This window comes from Puma concolor, chromosome E3 (genome assembly GCF_028749965.1).
Source record: "Puma concolor isolate L17-30 chromosome E3, mPumCon1.1.hap2, whole genome shotgun sequence".
Classification (NCBI taxonomy): domain Eukaryota; kingdom Metazoa; phylum Chordata; class Mammalia; order Carnivora; family Felidae; genus Puma; species Puma concolor.
In genome coordinates, this window is record NC_141682.1 from 2,965,256 (window position 1) to 2,981,370 (window position 16,115).

Below are 16,115 nucleotides of genomic sequence, written 5' to 3' on the forward strand. Positions count from 1 at the left end.
CACCCTACTGTGTATCAGCTCCACAGATAAGGAACTTTCTTTGGTCCTTCATATATTCCAAGGACCCAGAAAAGTGCAGGGCACAGAGTAGGCAGTCAAATTATTATTTTTTAAATGAATACATTTCTTTTAAGATTTCATTGAACAAAATATCCTCAGTTAAAAAAAAAAAAAAAAAAAGATCCGGAGCAGGATCCCCGGCTGGCTCAGTCGGTAGAGCGTGCGACTCTTGATCTCAGGGTCGTGAATTCAAGCCCCACGTTGGGCATAGAGTTTACTTAAAAAAAAAAAAAAAAAGAGCTTGTAATTGGCTTACCTAGATCTGTTTGGCCATCTTCATGCGGAAGCTGCGTAAAGGTAAAGCACATTTGTGAAAACGTCAAGGGGGGGGCGGGTCTTCTAGCAGGACCCAGAGAATGGCCAAGTGAATGTCACTTCTGCTCTGGGCAAGGTTGTGAGTCACGAGTAAGTAGTGTGACCGTCCAACAGCAAAGGAAATGAAAGATTCTGGGCGAAAAGCATCATTATTTTGGTACAGGAGATAGAGCCTGATGACATCTCTGTTAGAGAGTAAACACGTACAAGAGGAAACACATGGAAATAATATTTTAGGTTTTTAGAGAGCCCTTGATGAGATTCTGCACCAAAACATATTTTGAAACCTTTAGTTAGCATAGTGTGGAGTGGGCAGAATGGGGTTTGTTTAATGGATAAGAAAATGACTCAGGGGCAGGGAGAAAAGAGCAGTGATGAACAGACATCAGTGGCCAGAACGGTGTCAACCCTGGGGACCCCGGCAAGGAGCCTTGGAAATGGCCTTGTGATGTTTTTGCAAATGATGCGGCGGAAAACATGCCCAGTGAAGTCGGCGACTCAGCACACGACCTTGGACCTTCCTGGGTGGTGAGATGCCAGGCCAACAGAGACAAACGGAAGGAGGTCTTCAGGGCCGAGTGCGTGGACAGGGACGTGGCAAATGGGCCTCGCTGGGCCCAACTCTGGTAGAGCATCCGGGGAAAAAGATAGTAGGGCTGTCAGCCATGACCTGTGGATGGGCACAGGAGGCACTGTGCACGATTTCTGGAACGCATCAGCCAAGATGAGGACAGAATGCTGGATCCTAGCAGTTCATCAAAGACGGTTCATCGTCCTGCTGCTCTATGAAATGCCTTGCCTTCTGCTGTCCTGTCCCCACGGCCTCCACCCTGGTGCCAGGGCTTCCTCTTAATCTTCCCCCTCTCCCCTCGTCACTCCACACCTCAGAAGGCTGCGTTGCCCTCTAAAAACAGTACCACCATCTTGTGAGTTCCCAGCACCTTTTCAATCGCAGCTCAAATGACTCATCTCTGTGATACCTCTGCGGACATGGCTTGGCCATCATTGCTTGCTCAGAGCTAAAAGTGGCTCTTCTGAATCACGTAAAGATGATCTGCTTAAAGTTGGCCTCTTGCACAGTGAACTCCTCAAAATTGAGAAGTGTGTCTTGTACTGTAGGTGCTCGAAAACTATTTGTGCGATGCACAGATGGAGAGATGTGCTGTGTATCTTGAGACAGACAACGTGGAGATGAGGAATGTCCCGAGCCAGCCGGAGTGGCCCTGGGGAGGGAAGAGTCACAGTGGGGAGGCAGGTGTCCTTCAGCGTGGAAGTAACAGCTGAAGAGGGACACAACCACCACATCCAAATCCTTGAAAGGTGTCGAGACGGTGAACAGGGTCACAGAATACTGGACCAAGTCACAGAACACCAGAGAGAGGAGGCAAACCTCCATGTTTAAGAAAAACTTTGAAATATTTATTTCACGCAAAAAGAAAGCTGCCTTAAATTTTTCTGTGTACAAAACATCGCATTTTTTATAGGATTAACTTTGGGGAAAATAAACACTCTGTGATTGCATAGTTGGATTAGCTTTGACGACTGTACACGCTCGCGGAAATGCTGTCCCTGTCAAGATGCAAATACGTCTGTTGCCCCAGGAAAGGGCCCCATGTGCCCCTTTGAAGTCAGTCACCCCCCAGCCCCCAGCTTGTGCAACCAATCTGCTTGCTATTGCTGTAGATGAGTTTGCCTGTTTTCAGAGCCTCATGGGTACATTCTGGTGTCTGGCTTCTTTCTCTCATCACTGGGTTTTTGAGATTCATCCCTGCTGTGGCGTGAATCAGTAGTTGGGTCATTTTTCATCCATCTATAGTATTTCATTGTGGGACCGTGGTGCCGTTTATCCATTTACCTATTGAGGATATTTGAGTGTATTGTGAATAAAACTGCCACAAACATTTACGCAGAAGTCTTTTTATGGATAAGGCACAGCGCAGACACAGTGTTACTAAATAAAACAGAATTCTGAGGCAGAATCTCGGATTTGAAAGGGAAGTTGATAGGAATCCTAACTCTTGCTGAGTCCAAGCCTCCGCCTGCTGCCTTCCTTCCCACATCACAACCTTGAACCTGGCCATTTGGTCTTTACCAGCCCCAATGATGGGGAACTCACCACTTCTCAAAGAAGCTTATTCAGTAGGGGGAAAGCTCCAAATGCTAGAAAGTTCTCCCTTAACTGAATTTCAACTGATCACTGTACAGGGCCCACCCCCGCCCCCCAGTGTGGAAGTGAAGTCTGATAACACGGGCACACAGTCAGATATTTAAAAAGAGCCGCCAGATTCACCTCAAATCTTTCCCGTTTTGGTCCACGGACCCTTTGTGGTGCCAAGCATTTCACTTGGGATTTACAGCTCTGGCTTGTGGCTGTCCCTCTTAAGATATGCCACCAATTACTGAACACATCATCGTTCCAGCTGTGGTCAAGCTGGCCCAGCTCTGCCCAGCTCGTCCTTCTCTCTGCACAACCATGTTGGCCCTGCCTTAGCCCGGGACCACCGGTACACGAGGCTGACTCCCACAGAGCGAGAGGCAGTAAGAGAGCAGCCCGGAGCCTTTTCTTTCTCACATGTGTTGCTATTAAGCCATGTCCCCCCCTCCCACCCCCACATCCTGTGCTTCCCACAGTGGGTAGCAGATTTATGGAAATAGTACGGACTTGAAAATACAAAGAGCTTCAAAAATGATTCAGACAACTTCATGGTTGAGAGACCCAGAATGGCTTATTATGGCAAACTGGGATGTTCTGTTTCCCATTGCTTGCTTTCCGGCTGACATCAGGACAGATAACTGGGCTGGACTGGATGGTTTCTGAGGCCCCTTCTAGCTCTCAAATTTTGTGATTCTTTGTCCTCTCACTAAATGTTCTTTGGTGTCACTGCCTGTCCCAGGATGAAGTCAACGGGGCCAGGAGGCTGTCTCCGTTGCAATGTTTTCTCAGAAAAGAAGGTAAATGAAAGAGAGAGGAAGGAGACAAGGTAAGGAGAAACATTACTGAAATTCCCAACATTGCCGAGTAGGAGTTTACACCAAGGCTGCTCCCTCCTAGTGTGAGGGGGGAGAGTGGCTGGTCCCACCCCACATTAAAGCACAACTTACATTAGTTTTCCTATTGTTTCTTATAAAATTATATGTATTCGTCTTAGATTTCTTAGAAGCTAAGGAAAAATTTAATAAAAAAAAAAAAACTATGATCTTATAAAGAATGAACACTATTAACATTTTGGTGCATTTTATTCCAGTCCTTTTTTAATTATTTCGATGTTTACTTATTTATTTTGAGAGAGAGAGAGAGAGAGAGAGAGAGAGAGAAACAGAGAGAGAGAGAATCCCAAGCAGGTTCCGTGCTGTCAGTGCAGAGTCTGACACAGGGCCTGATCCCATGAACTGTGGGAAACAGTTTCAAGAATTCCTTATAGTTACATAAATGGGTTAAAAAAAAGCTTAGGACCGAAGGCTGCCCCCACAGGGCAAAAGTGTCCAAGGTTAGTTAGTAAGATATTAAAATGGGATCACGAGTAACTTGTTACAGGAAACTACTTTCCATCTGGCGCCCAGACCGTTTGCTTCTTACATGCGCAAGTTAATAACAGTCTGATTGTTTTCTCCATGTTCGCCACATGTGTAAGATCTTGAGAGCTCAATAAATACGGACATGAAATCCCTGTTCAGGGCTCTTGTCTCCTCCCAGACATTAGCCTCTCTCGTATTCAATTCTGCATCCGCTCTCTTGCTGGACAAGAGAGAACTCCAGACTCATAGTTTGCAACAATGAACTGTGAGATCATGACCCGAGGTGAGATCAAGAGCCGGATGCCCAACCAGCCGAGCTACCCAGGCGCCCCTCCTCCAGTCCTTTCTTAAAAAGTTTGTTTAGGGGCGCCTGGGTGGCGCAGTCGGTTAAGCGTCCGACTTCAGCCAGGTCACGATCTCACGGTCCGTGAGTTCGAGCCCCGCGTCGGGCTCTGGGCTGATGGCTCAGAGCCTGGAGCCTGTTTCCGATTCTGTGTCTCCCTCTCTCTCTGCCCCTCCCCCGTTCATGCTCTGTCTCTCTCTGTCCCAAAAATAAAATAAAACATTGAAAAAAAAATTAAAAAAAAAAAAGTTTGTTTATCTATAGTTGATTCATCCCTCCAATATATATCCAGGTATTCCAAATTTTGCCAAAGAAAAATGACACAAATGATCTTGACCATTTTCCCATTTTCTTTGAAAAATAGTTTAATAATTTCATAGTATGCCACAAAGTAGATAAGTCATAATGTATAAATAATTCCTACTCTTAGACATATGAATTCCTTCTAATTTTTTCCTATTACAAATGATGCAGAGGTAAGCACATGAATTCTTGCACGTGAATCTTCACATTTGGCGTCAATTTAAAGATATTTCTATTGGAGAGTGATTTGGGGGGCAAAGCATATGAACTTTCTTAAGGTTTTTCATATATGAGTGTCACCAGATTACTTCCCACAATCCCTAGGTGACTCGGTGGTGATGTTTATCTTTCATCCAAGAACTTGTCAGAATGACAGAGCAGATAAACTCTGTTTCACTTCCTAACTTGAATAGAGCTCAGGAGAACAAAAGGTAAAAACCTATATACAAACCCCCAAATTTCTCGCTAAGGATCCCGAGCCCCATAAGAGAGGGAAAAAAAGCAGTTAGAAGGACAATTGGGGGTAAAGTGCCATAATTTTAAAAACTCATATAATAAATGTCCCAGTTGAAGCTGAAATGCCAAGGAGTGTGGGCATGTAAAGATGTCCCCTAAGTGAGAACCACAGGTCCGGTGCTATGAATGCATGTTAATTCTAGGGTATTTTACCCACATAGCTAAAGGGACCTAGTCATTCACGCTATTGGTTTGCTCAGGCTGGGGGACTTTGCCAGCAAAAACTTGTTTTTTCACAGTTCTAGAGGCTGGAAGTCCAAGATTATGGTTAGCAGGTTCCTCCTGAAGCCTCTCTCCCTAGCTCACAGGTACCCACCCTCTTGCCTCCTCTTTGCATGGTGGTTCTTCTGTGAATGCATCCCTGGTATCTCCTTGTCTTTCCAAATTTGCATTTAAAAATTTTTTTTTAATGTTTTTTTTAAATTTATTTTTGAGACAGAGAGAGACAGAGCATGAGCAGGGGAGGGGCAGAGAGAGAGGGAGACACAGAATGTGAAGCAGGCTCCAGGCTCTGAGCTGTCAGCACAGAGCCTGACATGGGGCTTGAACTCACAGACTGTGAGATCATGACCTGAGCTGAAGTCCGACATTCAGCCGACTGAGACACCCAGGTGCCCTCCCAATTTGCATTTCTTATCATGACACTGTTCCGATTGGATTAGAGCCTACCCTCATGGCCTCATTTTAACTTAATTACCTTTTAAAAATATGGTCACATTCTGGGGTATGGTTAGGACTTCAGCATATGAATCTTGTGGAGGGACGGAATTCAGTCCATGAAGCCCACCTAGTAGAAGGAATGGCTTGTGTGGAGGGCTTTGTATTTGTAGTCTGATTCCACGGTTTCTAAGGCTGTTCCCTGGCCCCTGAAAAGTACCCTCCCTCCAAGTATCTCACAGAGACCTCAGGAAGTATCTCTGGCAGATTGTATTTTGCAAAATGACTGCAACAATATCTCTGATCTTGCCTATTTTGCAGTGTGACCTTGCCTCCTTCGCATCAAGAGGTAGAGTCTAATTGCTCCTCCTCTCAAATCTGGGCTGGCTTAGTGATTTGCTTTCTACCAACAGACTGCAGTGGAAATGATGTGCCGGCTTTCCAAGGCTACTGCAGAAGGGGCCGTGCAGCTTCCGGAAAACTGTGTCTCAGATGCTTGCTCTGGGAACGCAGCCGCCATGCTGTGAGGAAGCCCAAACCACACGGAGAAACCACATGCATGCAGTCTGTGTAATAGTCCCAGTCAAGCCCAGCCTGCAAGCGATCCCAGCTCACATGCCAGACTTGGAGCGAAAAGTTCTGGGGGATTCCAGGCCTTAGCCGTTTTTCTGCCATGCCCTGATTGAATTCGTGACCCCCAGACCCTGTGAGCGAAGTGACTGCTTCACATCACATTTGGGGATGAAACGGAGCCAAAAGAGAGACTGTGCCTTATTCAAACATATATTCAGCTGGTGGATGGTGGAACTAGATTAAAATCCAGCCCCCGCAGTGTTCAGGCCAGAGCGTCTGCCATTTGTCCTGCCAACAGTGTTTATTGTCTGTGGTGCACCACGCACTGTCTTGGGCACTGAGTAGGGACTGGTGACTCCTGTATATAGCTCCAGAGTGCGGAATGCGAGCCAGTGACCGACACTGCAGAAAGCCTGCCTACAGTTCACTGCAAGCAAGACTCAGTGGTAACCACAGCTTTCCCCACATGGAATGCTCCTGAGAATTGACACAGAGGAGCCCGGTGCCTCGGGCACATGACTCGACTGAAGAGGTATTCATACCAGCCCTAATTCCCCCGTTTAACTTCCTGCCTTGTTCCCACAGGGACGTAAGAGCTTTCTTTTATTTGACTTAGAACTTCCTCTTTTACACCAGATGCTCTTTAAGACCCATTACTGACCAGTTCTCATGATGATATTTGTCTCATCTGCTCCAAGGGCAGGAGACAGAGTCAGGAGATAGGGTTAAAATCCCGGCTCTACCTGTGACTGGCTGGGTAGCCCCAGGCAAATGATTTAAGCTTACTGAACCTCAGTTAAGTGGAAAAACATACTTCCTGTCTCACAGGGGTTGTTGTGAGGGTTAAATAAAGTGCTTATGTGAACCCCAAGTGGAGAGATGTCTACTGAATCCTTTGCTAACGTCTGTCCCCTTCTCCAAAGTAATATCTCAAACCTTCCATACTCCAATCTCAAAGGCTGGCAATTCTCTTCCTCTTTCTACCCCTTAAGTAGCTAGGTCCTCTTTGAAGAGAGCGACTGGGGAGAGACAGAGAGAAGAAAATATCAGCTGCCTCTTCCTCAGCTTTGCCTCACCACTCACCAATGAAGCTGTGCCCCCTGCCCATGCCTCAACTTCCCTTTGCAGAGGACTGGACAGCTCTCCCCTGGCCAAGGCCAAGCCTTCCCCTCATAAGACGTTCCTGGGGGTCTTCGGGACTCTGAACTATTGATTACCAACCCCTCCTCCTGGTTCTCTTTTTCTACAGAAAAGAGAATTCCCTCGAGCCCGAATCTCCCTGCCATCTTCTGCCCTCGCCCAAACCTCTTGAACATGGCACCTGAATTGCCCACCCTTGGGGTTAGCTCAGGCTCCCACGGACATTGCCATCCCAGGTCTTGGAGGAGCATCTTGTCACTAAGCACAGGGGTCACGTTTTAGCCCTTAGCTTCTGGATGCTCTGCTGTATTTGCTTTTGTAGATTGCTCAAAGTCACTTGTTTCCCCATCATGGAGGCCCCACCCTCTCCCATCTTGCATTCCACCTCTGCTCCCTCCTTGACTGTACCCACAAACATCCTGCTGTCTAATGATGGACGTCACACAGACATCTCGAATCTAACAGATTCAAAAGCAGATCAAGTGGTCTCTTCCACCCCCCATCCCTCAAATTCTGTTCCTCCAACTGTGTTGGCTCGCTTAAGAAGCCAAACAGCCAGTCTTCTTGCTGCGAGAGCCAGAAAACAGGTGTCATTGTCCACACCATCCTTTGTTATCTATGGATCCCACCTCCAAAATAGCTTCTTAATCTTCCTGTTTTCTCCCATCCCACTGTCTCTGGCATATCCTATTTAAATGGCCACAACAGTCTCCTCTCAGGCATCCTGGCTTCTGATGACCCAACCCTAATCCATGGACTGAATGATGTTGCTGAGTCACATCTGATTATGTAACTCCCCTGTTTAAAAACCTTCAGCAGGGGAAACAAACCATAAGAAACTCTTAAAGATAGAGAACAAACGAGGGTTGATGGAGGTGTGTGGGGGGATGGACTGGATGGGAGATGGGCCTGAAGGAGGGCACTTGTTAGGAAGGGTACAGGGTGTTGTATATAAGTGATGAATCACTGAATTCTATTCCTGAAACCAACACTGCACTGTATGTTAAGTAACTAGAATTTAAATAAAAAAATTGAAAAGAAAAAAGAAAAAAAAAAACAACCTTCAGGAGGGCTCATTGTTCTCATGCTGAAGTTTACACTCTGAGCTTCCGCACATGGCTTTCCCTCTGCCTGAAACATCCTGCGTTCTTTTCCAGGCTGTTGATTCAACTCCTACTTATCCCTCAGGTTTCTGTCGAGACTTTACTTCCCTGGAAGATTTTCCCTGATTCCCCACAGCTGTGAAATCCTTCTGAGATGTTCCTTAAAGTGCTTTTGCTTATCGTATGGTTCCTGTAATTGTTTATTTCTCTCTTGCTTAGCACTGGGTCTGGCACAAATCAGCAATTTAATAAATACTTGCTAAAACTTAAGAAGAGGAGGAATTACTTTCCACTAATCATTCTTGGACACTCGCAGCGAGCATCAGAGTCCTCTGGAGGGCTTGTTAAAACAGCTTGCCGCGGGGCGCCTGGGTGGCTCAGTCGGTTGGGCGTCCGACTTCAGCCAGGTCACGATCTCGCGGTCCGTGAGTTCGAGCCCCGCGTCAGGCTCTGGGCTGATGGCTCGGAGCCTGGAGCCTGTTTCACATTCTGTGTCTCCCTCTCTCTCTGCCCCTCCCCCGTTCATGCTCTGTCTCTGTCTCAAAAATAAATAAACGTTAAAAAAAATTAAAAAAAAAAAAAACAAAAAACAAAAACAGCTTGCCGCGTTCCACCCCCAGTGATTCTGATCGGAACTTCTGATTCTGTAGTTTGGGGTGATGCCCCAGAATTTGCATTTCTACCCAGGTGATGCTGTTGATGCCCGTCTGGGACCACACCTTGAGAACTTCCACTTTATACAGTTGAAAGCAGTCTGAAAGGGGAGGGGTAGTTATTTTTAGAGAAGGCTGGGAGAAGTTTTTGGAGGCTTGGTACGTTTTTGGTACTTTTCTTCGTAGCTTCTTTAACAAGAGCATTTCACGAGAGTTTAGCTTCTTAAAAAGTTCTCAGCTGAGTGGGCTCTAAAGTAACCAAAGCCCACGCCCCATTAGGGATCAAAAGCAGCACCTGGTGGCTCCTTAATGGGTTGCCAGGCAACAGAACAAAGGCAAGGCTGGGCTGGGATTAGCAGCTGGCAGGGAGTTTAGAGTGAACTACCCAGGCATCTAGAGAGGGTAGACCGCCCATCAGGAGAAGGCTGTGCAAACCAGATGCAAGGAATCCCCACGATGGATCGTTGCCTTGATTTGCACGTGGAGGGGCACACCATCCCCTTGCGGACAAGATCATGCCGTAACTTGTTCTCTAATAGGACTGGGGAATATTTTTCTCAGAAGAACCACTGAGAACCCATAAGGGACATTTCTTAATGACTTACAGGTAAGAAATGACTTAGGCTTATCACCCCTTTGCTTTTAAAAAATCAGCTCTATTAGTTTATTTTTGATTATAAAAATATAATTCACATTTGAAAATTTAAAATGTGCAGAAAAGCATGCAATTCCAAGTGCCCTGAAGGACATTAAAATTTGGCATCCATCCATTCAGGGAAAAAAAAAAGTTAACATAAATGGGATTATTCTATACATTTCTCCATAACTTTATAAGAAAAACTGATATAGTGGATATTTCTACATCAATACTTATACTTCATTAACAGTTAATATGAGATTTTCTTGTATGGGTGCACCATATTGTACTTAACCTTCCCGGATGGGCATTTAGATTGACTTCTTCTTTTTTTTTTTTTTTTTTGCTATTATTAGCAATCCTGGAATGGACAGCCTCAGACACACATTTCTGTGCATTTGTGAAGTGGATGGCTAGACCAAAGACAATTAGTGTTCGAAGTTTAGCTATGAATTTCAGTTTTCACTCCAGAAAGTCTGTGAATTTATATTTCCACTGATAGTATGAGGGTTCATTTCCACACACCCTCACCAACACTTGCTGTCATCAATGCTTTAATATTTTTATAAGCCTTGTTAATTTTTCATTTCTTGGATTGATTTCTTTGAGCATTCTTGAAACACGTTTTTTTCCCCCTGACATTCCTGTTCATGTTCTTTGCCCCTCTTTCTATAGGAATTGTTCATCTATTTTTCTTATTGACTTACAAAAGCTATTTTTATGTAGAAAGATTAATACTTCCTCCAGTGTATTGCTTGTTTCTCTTAACATTTTTTTCACAGTGCCATATGGATGTTCTTGGTTTTTAACTTGTAACAGTTGAGTATGTTGGTGTTCTACGACGTTGCAGATTTTCCTCTAAAAATAAAAAAATAAAATCATAATTCTATCATTTAAAAAACCTTCCCTTTTTATCTCATTAAGGGCAAAAGATGAGAAAGAAGACAGAATGAACCAAAAGAAAAATAAAGACAGAGAGGAAGAGAACAGAGAGCTATATTCATCATGTTTCTTCAATTCTCAGGAGATAGGGAGTGATTCTCAAACTTTAATTTATATATGGATCACTTGGAGATCTTATTAAAATGTACATTCAGATCCTGCAGGGGCCTGACATTTGACATTTCGAATCAGTTCCCAGGAGAGGCTGATGGCTAGTGGGCCACACCTTGGAGTAGCGACGCTTTAGAACAGGACAATGGGGTGGCCTCAGTGACAGTTCTAACTCCAGTTAAATGATCATTTGTTGTAAAACTCCTCACTCTCTCTAGTTAGGCAGGGAAGATTCTTTTTGCTCTTGAAACCAGGAGATAGCCATAGCTCATTTTTTAAAGAGACGTAAGTCAGCTCTCATGGAGCAAAATCCCTCTACCTCAGGGTCTTTTAGAATACCCGGCTTTTCTTTTTTAAGATTTTACTTGTAAGTAATCTCTACTCCCAACATAAGGCTCAAACTCACAACCTCAAGATTGAGAGTAGCATGCTCTACCATCTGAGCCAGTCAGGCACTCTACAATATATGGCTGAAGGTTTTTAATTTTTTACATTTGTGGCTAAAGATTTATTAAAGCGAGTATATACAGGGATGAAGCGTTCTCTTCTTGAGACCTTCTTTTTTAGGCTCGATAAAATTAAATGGAGAGATTAATTGGCCCTTTTGGGTAGAAATGTTTCAGCTGTGTGCTGGCCTCTTCCCAGCATTATAAAGGGGTTTTTCTGTATTATTTTTTTTGAGGAAGAATAGCCACAGTCTAAACACATCCCTGAAGACAGTAATCTAATGAGTCATGTAAAAGGCAACATAATCTGGTGGGGAAAAAAAAATCTTAGAATAGCACCCAGGAGAGCTAGATTCCTACTCTGGCTTTAACATGGTTACTTTGTGTATGCTAAACTTCCCTAGCTTAGTTCCTTCAACTGTAAGATGACTCAGTATCAGAGCCTCACTTACCCAGGATGATACTGCAATACAAAAATTCCCAGAAGTGTCTCTGGACCTTTTGGAGTAGCTCTGATACCCATGGTTCTCTTACTACTTACGGTATACTGGCTTGGCTTTCTAATTTCCAAGCAAGATTCCATAACTTTTTCTGAACTGTAAAATAAATTGTAGCCAAAGAGACTCTGGGTATTTTTTGAGGGTCTCGAAGTCAAGAAGTTGCCTGTGCCATATTCTTGCCTATGCTGTGAGAGCGTATGGGTGTGGCTCGCTATCTGCAAAGAAAATAATAGACATGTTTGTATTTGAAAGGAAAAGGTTAAATATGGCCCCGACTCAACTGGGGTGCAGAGCAAGGGTAGTTTGGGGCGGTGCTCCCCAGCTGGTCCGAAGCACAGGAAACTAGCACTTTCTGAGTGTGTGAATTATCTCATTCCCTCGCAACAACCCTGTGAGAGGGGAATTCTAACTTTTAACGGGAATTCAGAGTCAGCAATCTGCCCAGATTTCACAACTAGAAAGAGCGGAGCCTCATCGCTGACCAAAGTGACTTCCCCTCGTTAGCCATAGACTCCCCAACCGTGTGAGTGAGAGCACCTCTCACCCAGAGGGCGGTGGGGGGGTTAGTGCCAGGATGGCCCAGATTGGCCCACAGGAGGTGCTCGGCCCGCAGGAGGTGTTCAGTTCACAGCAGTGCCTCTTTCTCCCCTACGCTCTCATACAGCCCTGTAAGTTAGACCCAAGGCTGCTGCAACGGAAAATCAAAGTTGAAATGCCCCCCTCACTCTCATCCACCTGTCCTCAGGACAACGTGCCCAAAGGGCGCCTCTGTGCCGCTTCAGGCGCTGCACACCCGTGCTTCCACGTGTTCTCAGAGAACACGCCCCCTCCGGACTGCTTCTCACTCTTCCGGCCCTCCTTGCGTGGGGTGGGAAGGCGGCAGGGGGCAGGCCCCGGGAACCGACCTAGGTCAGAACCCACCTCCTCCGTTTGGCTGCTGTCCTTGGGCCTCAGCTTCCCCATCTTTCCTTTACAAGGTCCTTGTTGAGGCTCTCAGTAAGGGTGGATGGTGCACGGTCAGTGTTCTGGGAGTGGGAGCCAGGTCCCTCTCGGAAACCTCGAAGGCAGTGCCGGCTCTCCCCTCCCTCGCCCCGAGCCCGGGGCAATAACCTCGTGGATCCAGCACCCGGCGAGGCGCACGCCCTGTCCAGCTGCCATCACCGTTTACATGATCTCAATCATCACATGCCCCCAGGCTCCTCCAGGCCCACTGCCAACAGCATCAGACTGTGTGTCACCTTCCAGGCCTCCTCCCACAAAAATACTGGCCTTCCAGCCTCCAGAGCTCTTAGCTCACCCCATAAACTCTGCTAATGCTTACCACATGCGACTGAGCTTGAGCGCCCCGCCCCACGCACCCTTCGCGGGCCCCCCAGGCCTGGCGCTAGGAGACCCTGGCCCCCAAAGGATCTTTCTCCCTAGGGGGGCCCTCCCCACTAGGAGAACTCCCCGGGGGGCCCTTCCCGCTATAAGACCCTCCCCCCCTATGAGACCCTCTCCCTAAGAGATCCTCCCTCTTAAGGGAAACTTCCCTCGGGAGACCCTTCCCAGAGACCGGCCCCTCCACTGGGCGGGAACAGGCGGCGCTGGGGTCCTTGCAGGCCACACACGACCTTGGACGCCCCTCCAAAGCCGGAGTCCACTTCTGGCACCAGGCAGCGGGTGTGCACCTAGTGGTGGCTTTTGTTGCTAACGACTGAAAACCCGATTGCGCGTGTTTCTCGTTTGCAATCACAGTAACTTGGCGCGTAACTACCCGAACACCACCCACTGGCTGGAGCGGGCGGATCCCGGGGCTGTGGGGGGCGGGGGGCGGGGAGGTCTGGCTCGGCGCGCCGGGAGGGGCGCGCCCACCTGCCCCAGCGCGTGGCTCGGGCACCCGGCCCAGCCGCTCCTCGGCCACACGTGCGCCAGCCCACCTGTGAGCCCGCACGCCCGAGAGGGGCGAGGCCGGCGCCGCCCCCGCCCGAGCTGTCCGCCGAGCGGGCGGAGACGGCGCCGGCCTGCAGTGCGCGCCGCGCGTCCCTAGGGGGCGCAGCCGGCGCGGGAAGCCGCCGAGGCGAGCCCGCGGCCCGGCGTGAAATTCCAGGCGGGCGGGCGCCGCGAGTTTGAAAACAGGCGAGGGGGTGGGGGCGGGACGCGAGGCCCGCGAGCCGCCTCCCCTCGGCCAATCAGCGGCGGCGGCGGGCGCGGGCGGGCGGCGCGTGCGGCCGGGCTGTGAATGGGGCGCGGCGGTGGCGGCGGAGGGCGAGCGCCGGCGCGCGGGCGGGCGCACTTTCTCCTCAGCGCCGGGCGGGGGCGGCGGCGGCGTCTCCTCCTCCTCAGCGCCCGCCGGACCCTCCGGGAGACGCGGCGCGGCCCGGGTGTTCCGGCCGCGGGGGCGCTGGGGGCGGCGTGACGGCAGTTCACCCCACTGACAACTTCTCCTCCGCCGCGCCCCTCTGCCGCCCCCGGCCCCCGCACCTGGCCGCTCGGCCGCCGGCCACCGCCCGCCCGTCCCGCTCGCGGGGCCCGAGGCCGGGCGCGGGCGGCGGCGGCCGCTCCTCAGCATGGCCCGGGGCGGCGGCGGCGGCGGCGGCGGCGGTGGTGGCGCGGCGGGCCCGGGGCGGCCGCGATGGTCCCCGCCCGGCCCCGAGCGGCGGCGGCGGCGGCCCCGGGGAGCCCGCGCGGCGCCCGAGAGCCCCGGCCGGGACGCGGGGGAGCGCGGCGGGCGGCCGGCGACAAAGTTGAGCGCGGGCCGGCGGCGCGGATGGTGGGCGCTCCTGGCGCTGCAGCTGCACTTGCTCCGGGCGCTGGCTCAAGGTAGGCGCGGGGCCGGGGCGGCGGGGCCGGGGCGGCGGGGCCGGGGCGAGCCGTCGGGGCCGCGTGGCGGGCATCTGCCCTGCGGGCTGTGTCGCCGGCGGGAGCGGAGCCTTGCGGTCCCCGCCGCCCAACTTGGAGCCGGCCGCTCGTCGGAGCCCGGCTTCTCCGCGCGGCCGCAGGGGCGCGGCGCCGTCCTGCCGGGGTCCCGAGCCCCGGGGCGGCGGCCACACCGCCGGGAGCCAAACTTCGGGGTGCCCGCGGCTCTGCTCTCCCCGCGCTCCCGGAGAGGGCGCAGTGGGGGGATCGAGGAGGGGGGCGGCAGCTCCGCGAGCCGCGCTCGCCCCCTCCGTCCGGGTCCTGGTAGGAACCCGTTTGGCCGCAGCATCCTTTCCCGGGAAGTTGGCTTCTTCGCCCGAGAAGGATGAAGGGAAAGCGAACGGCGGGCAGGCGGCGGTCGCCCAAGACCTCCTTTCGGGCGAGGTCTTCACAGCCGGGGCGCGGGGCCCTGCTGCTGTTGGCAGCTCTGGGGAGGGTGGCTTTGGGGTTCCTCAGCCGTGCGGGGGGGTGGGAGGGGGGGCACATGCTGGCTGTCGCGGGAAGGGACGGGACTGACGGCCGCGGGCGCCCCCACTTCACCAGCCGTGCGCAGCGGCCGGCGGGGACGCTCCCCACGGCGTGCGGTGGCACAGCCGGGACGTGGTCACGTCTAGGCGGGACGAGCTCGGCGCTGCCGTCCGGGACTTGAACTAGTAACTCCGGCTTCCCTGCTGGGCGCTGACCTGACGTCGTGCGCCCTGTGGCCCTTCCCCGCCCCTCCCCGACGCTTTCGTAACACCTGCCTTCGGGGTGTGCTGCGTGGAAGCCGGTGGCCGGGTTCTCGGTTCACGTAACTCGCCGCGTTACTAGGAGGAGTCTCGTCGCACTTGTGTGCGCGCGCGTGCTTCGGTTTGCCCAGTGACCGACTGGGGTAGGAAAGCGCTTCTTAAGTCATTTTGTGAAACGGGGTCTGTGGGTTGCTAGAGAAGCCAGGTTCGGATGAAGAAATCTGAATCACTCAGGCATGACCTTAAAGATAGAAATGGTCTTTATTGTTTAAAAACAAAACAAAACACAACACAACAACCAGTGATTTGCACTTTGCAGTAAGCCCTGTCTGTACGTTTGCACATTTGAAGATGTGTGCACACGTTCAAAAGGTGGGGGAGGAGGAATCTGATGGTTTTGTTTTGAACTCTGTTGCAAGGATTTCAAGTTCTCAGTGGCACTGTGAAGGCTGTATGACGTGTCGCTTTTTTACAGCTGTAATGTTAATGAAAATGCATAATTAAAATGCACTAAGGCAACGCTTAAACTTTGTTAGGACGGAATATTTTATTCCTTGTTGGAAGTGAAAACGCGGGTACTTGTTTCCCATTTATAGGGTTTATGAAAGTGTACAGGTCTTTGAGTGTAAAATTTCAAATGGGTTGTCACAAATCTTAAATTCATTGACAGGCTT

The 16,115-nt window shown here is 50.1% G+C and overlaps 1 protein-coding gene across 1 annotated transcript in view; it reads left to right on the top strand.

The window, feature by feature from the left end:
- The first annotated feature begins 14,406 nt into the window (after nucleotides 1-14,406).
- Nucleotides 14,407-16,115, top strand: part of SDK1 (sidekick cell adhesion molecule 1) — an 888,233-nt gene continuing 886,524 nt past the window's right edge. The window contains exon 1 of the mRNA XM_086692476.1: nucleotides 14,407-14,617. The gene's annotated coding sequence lies outside the window, so the exon portion shown is untranslated. The remainder of the gene's footprint in view (nucleotides 14,618-16,115) is intronic.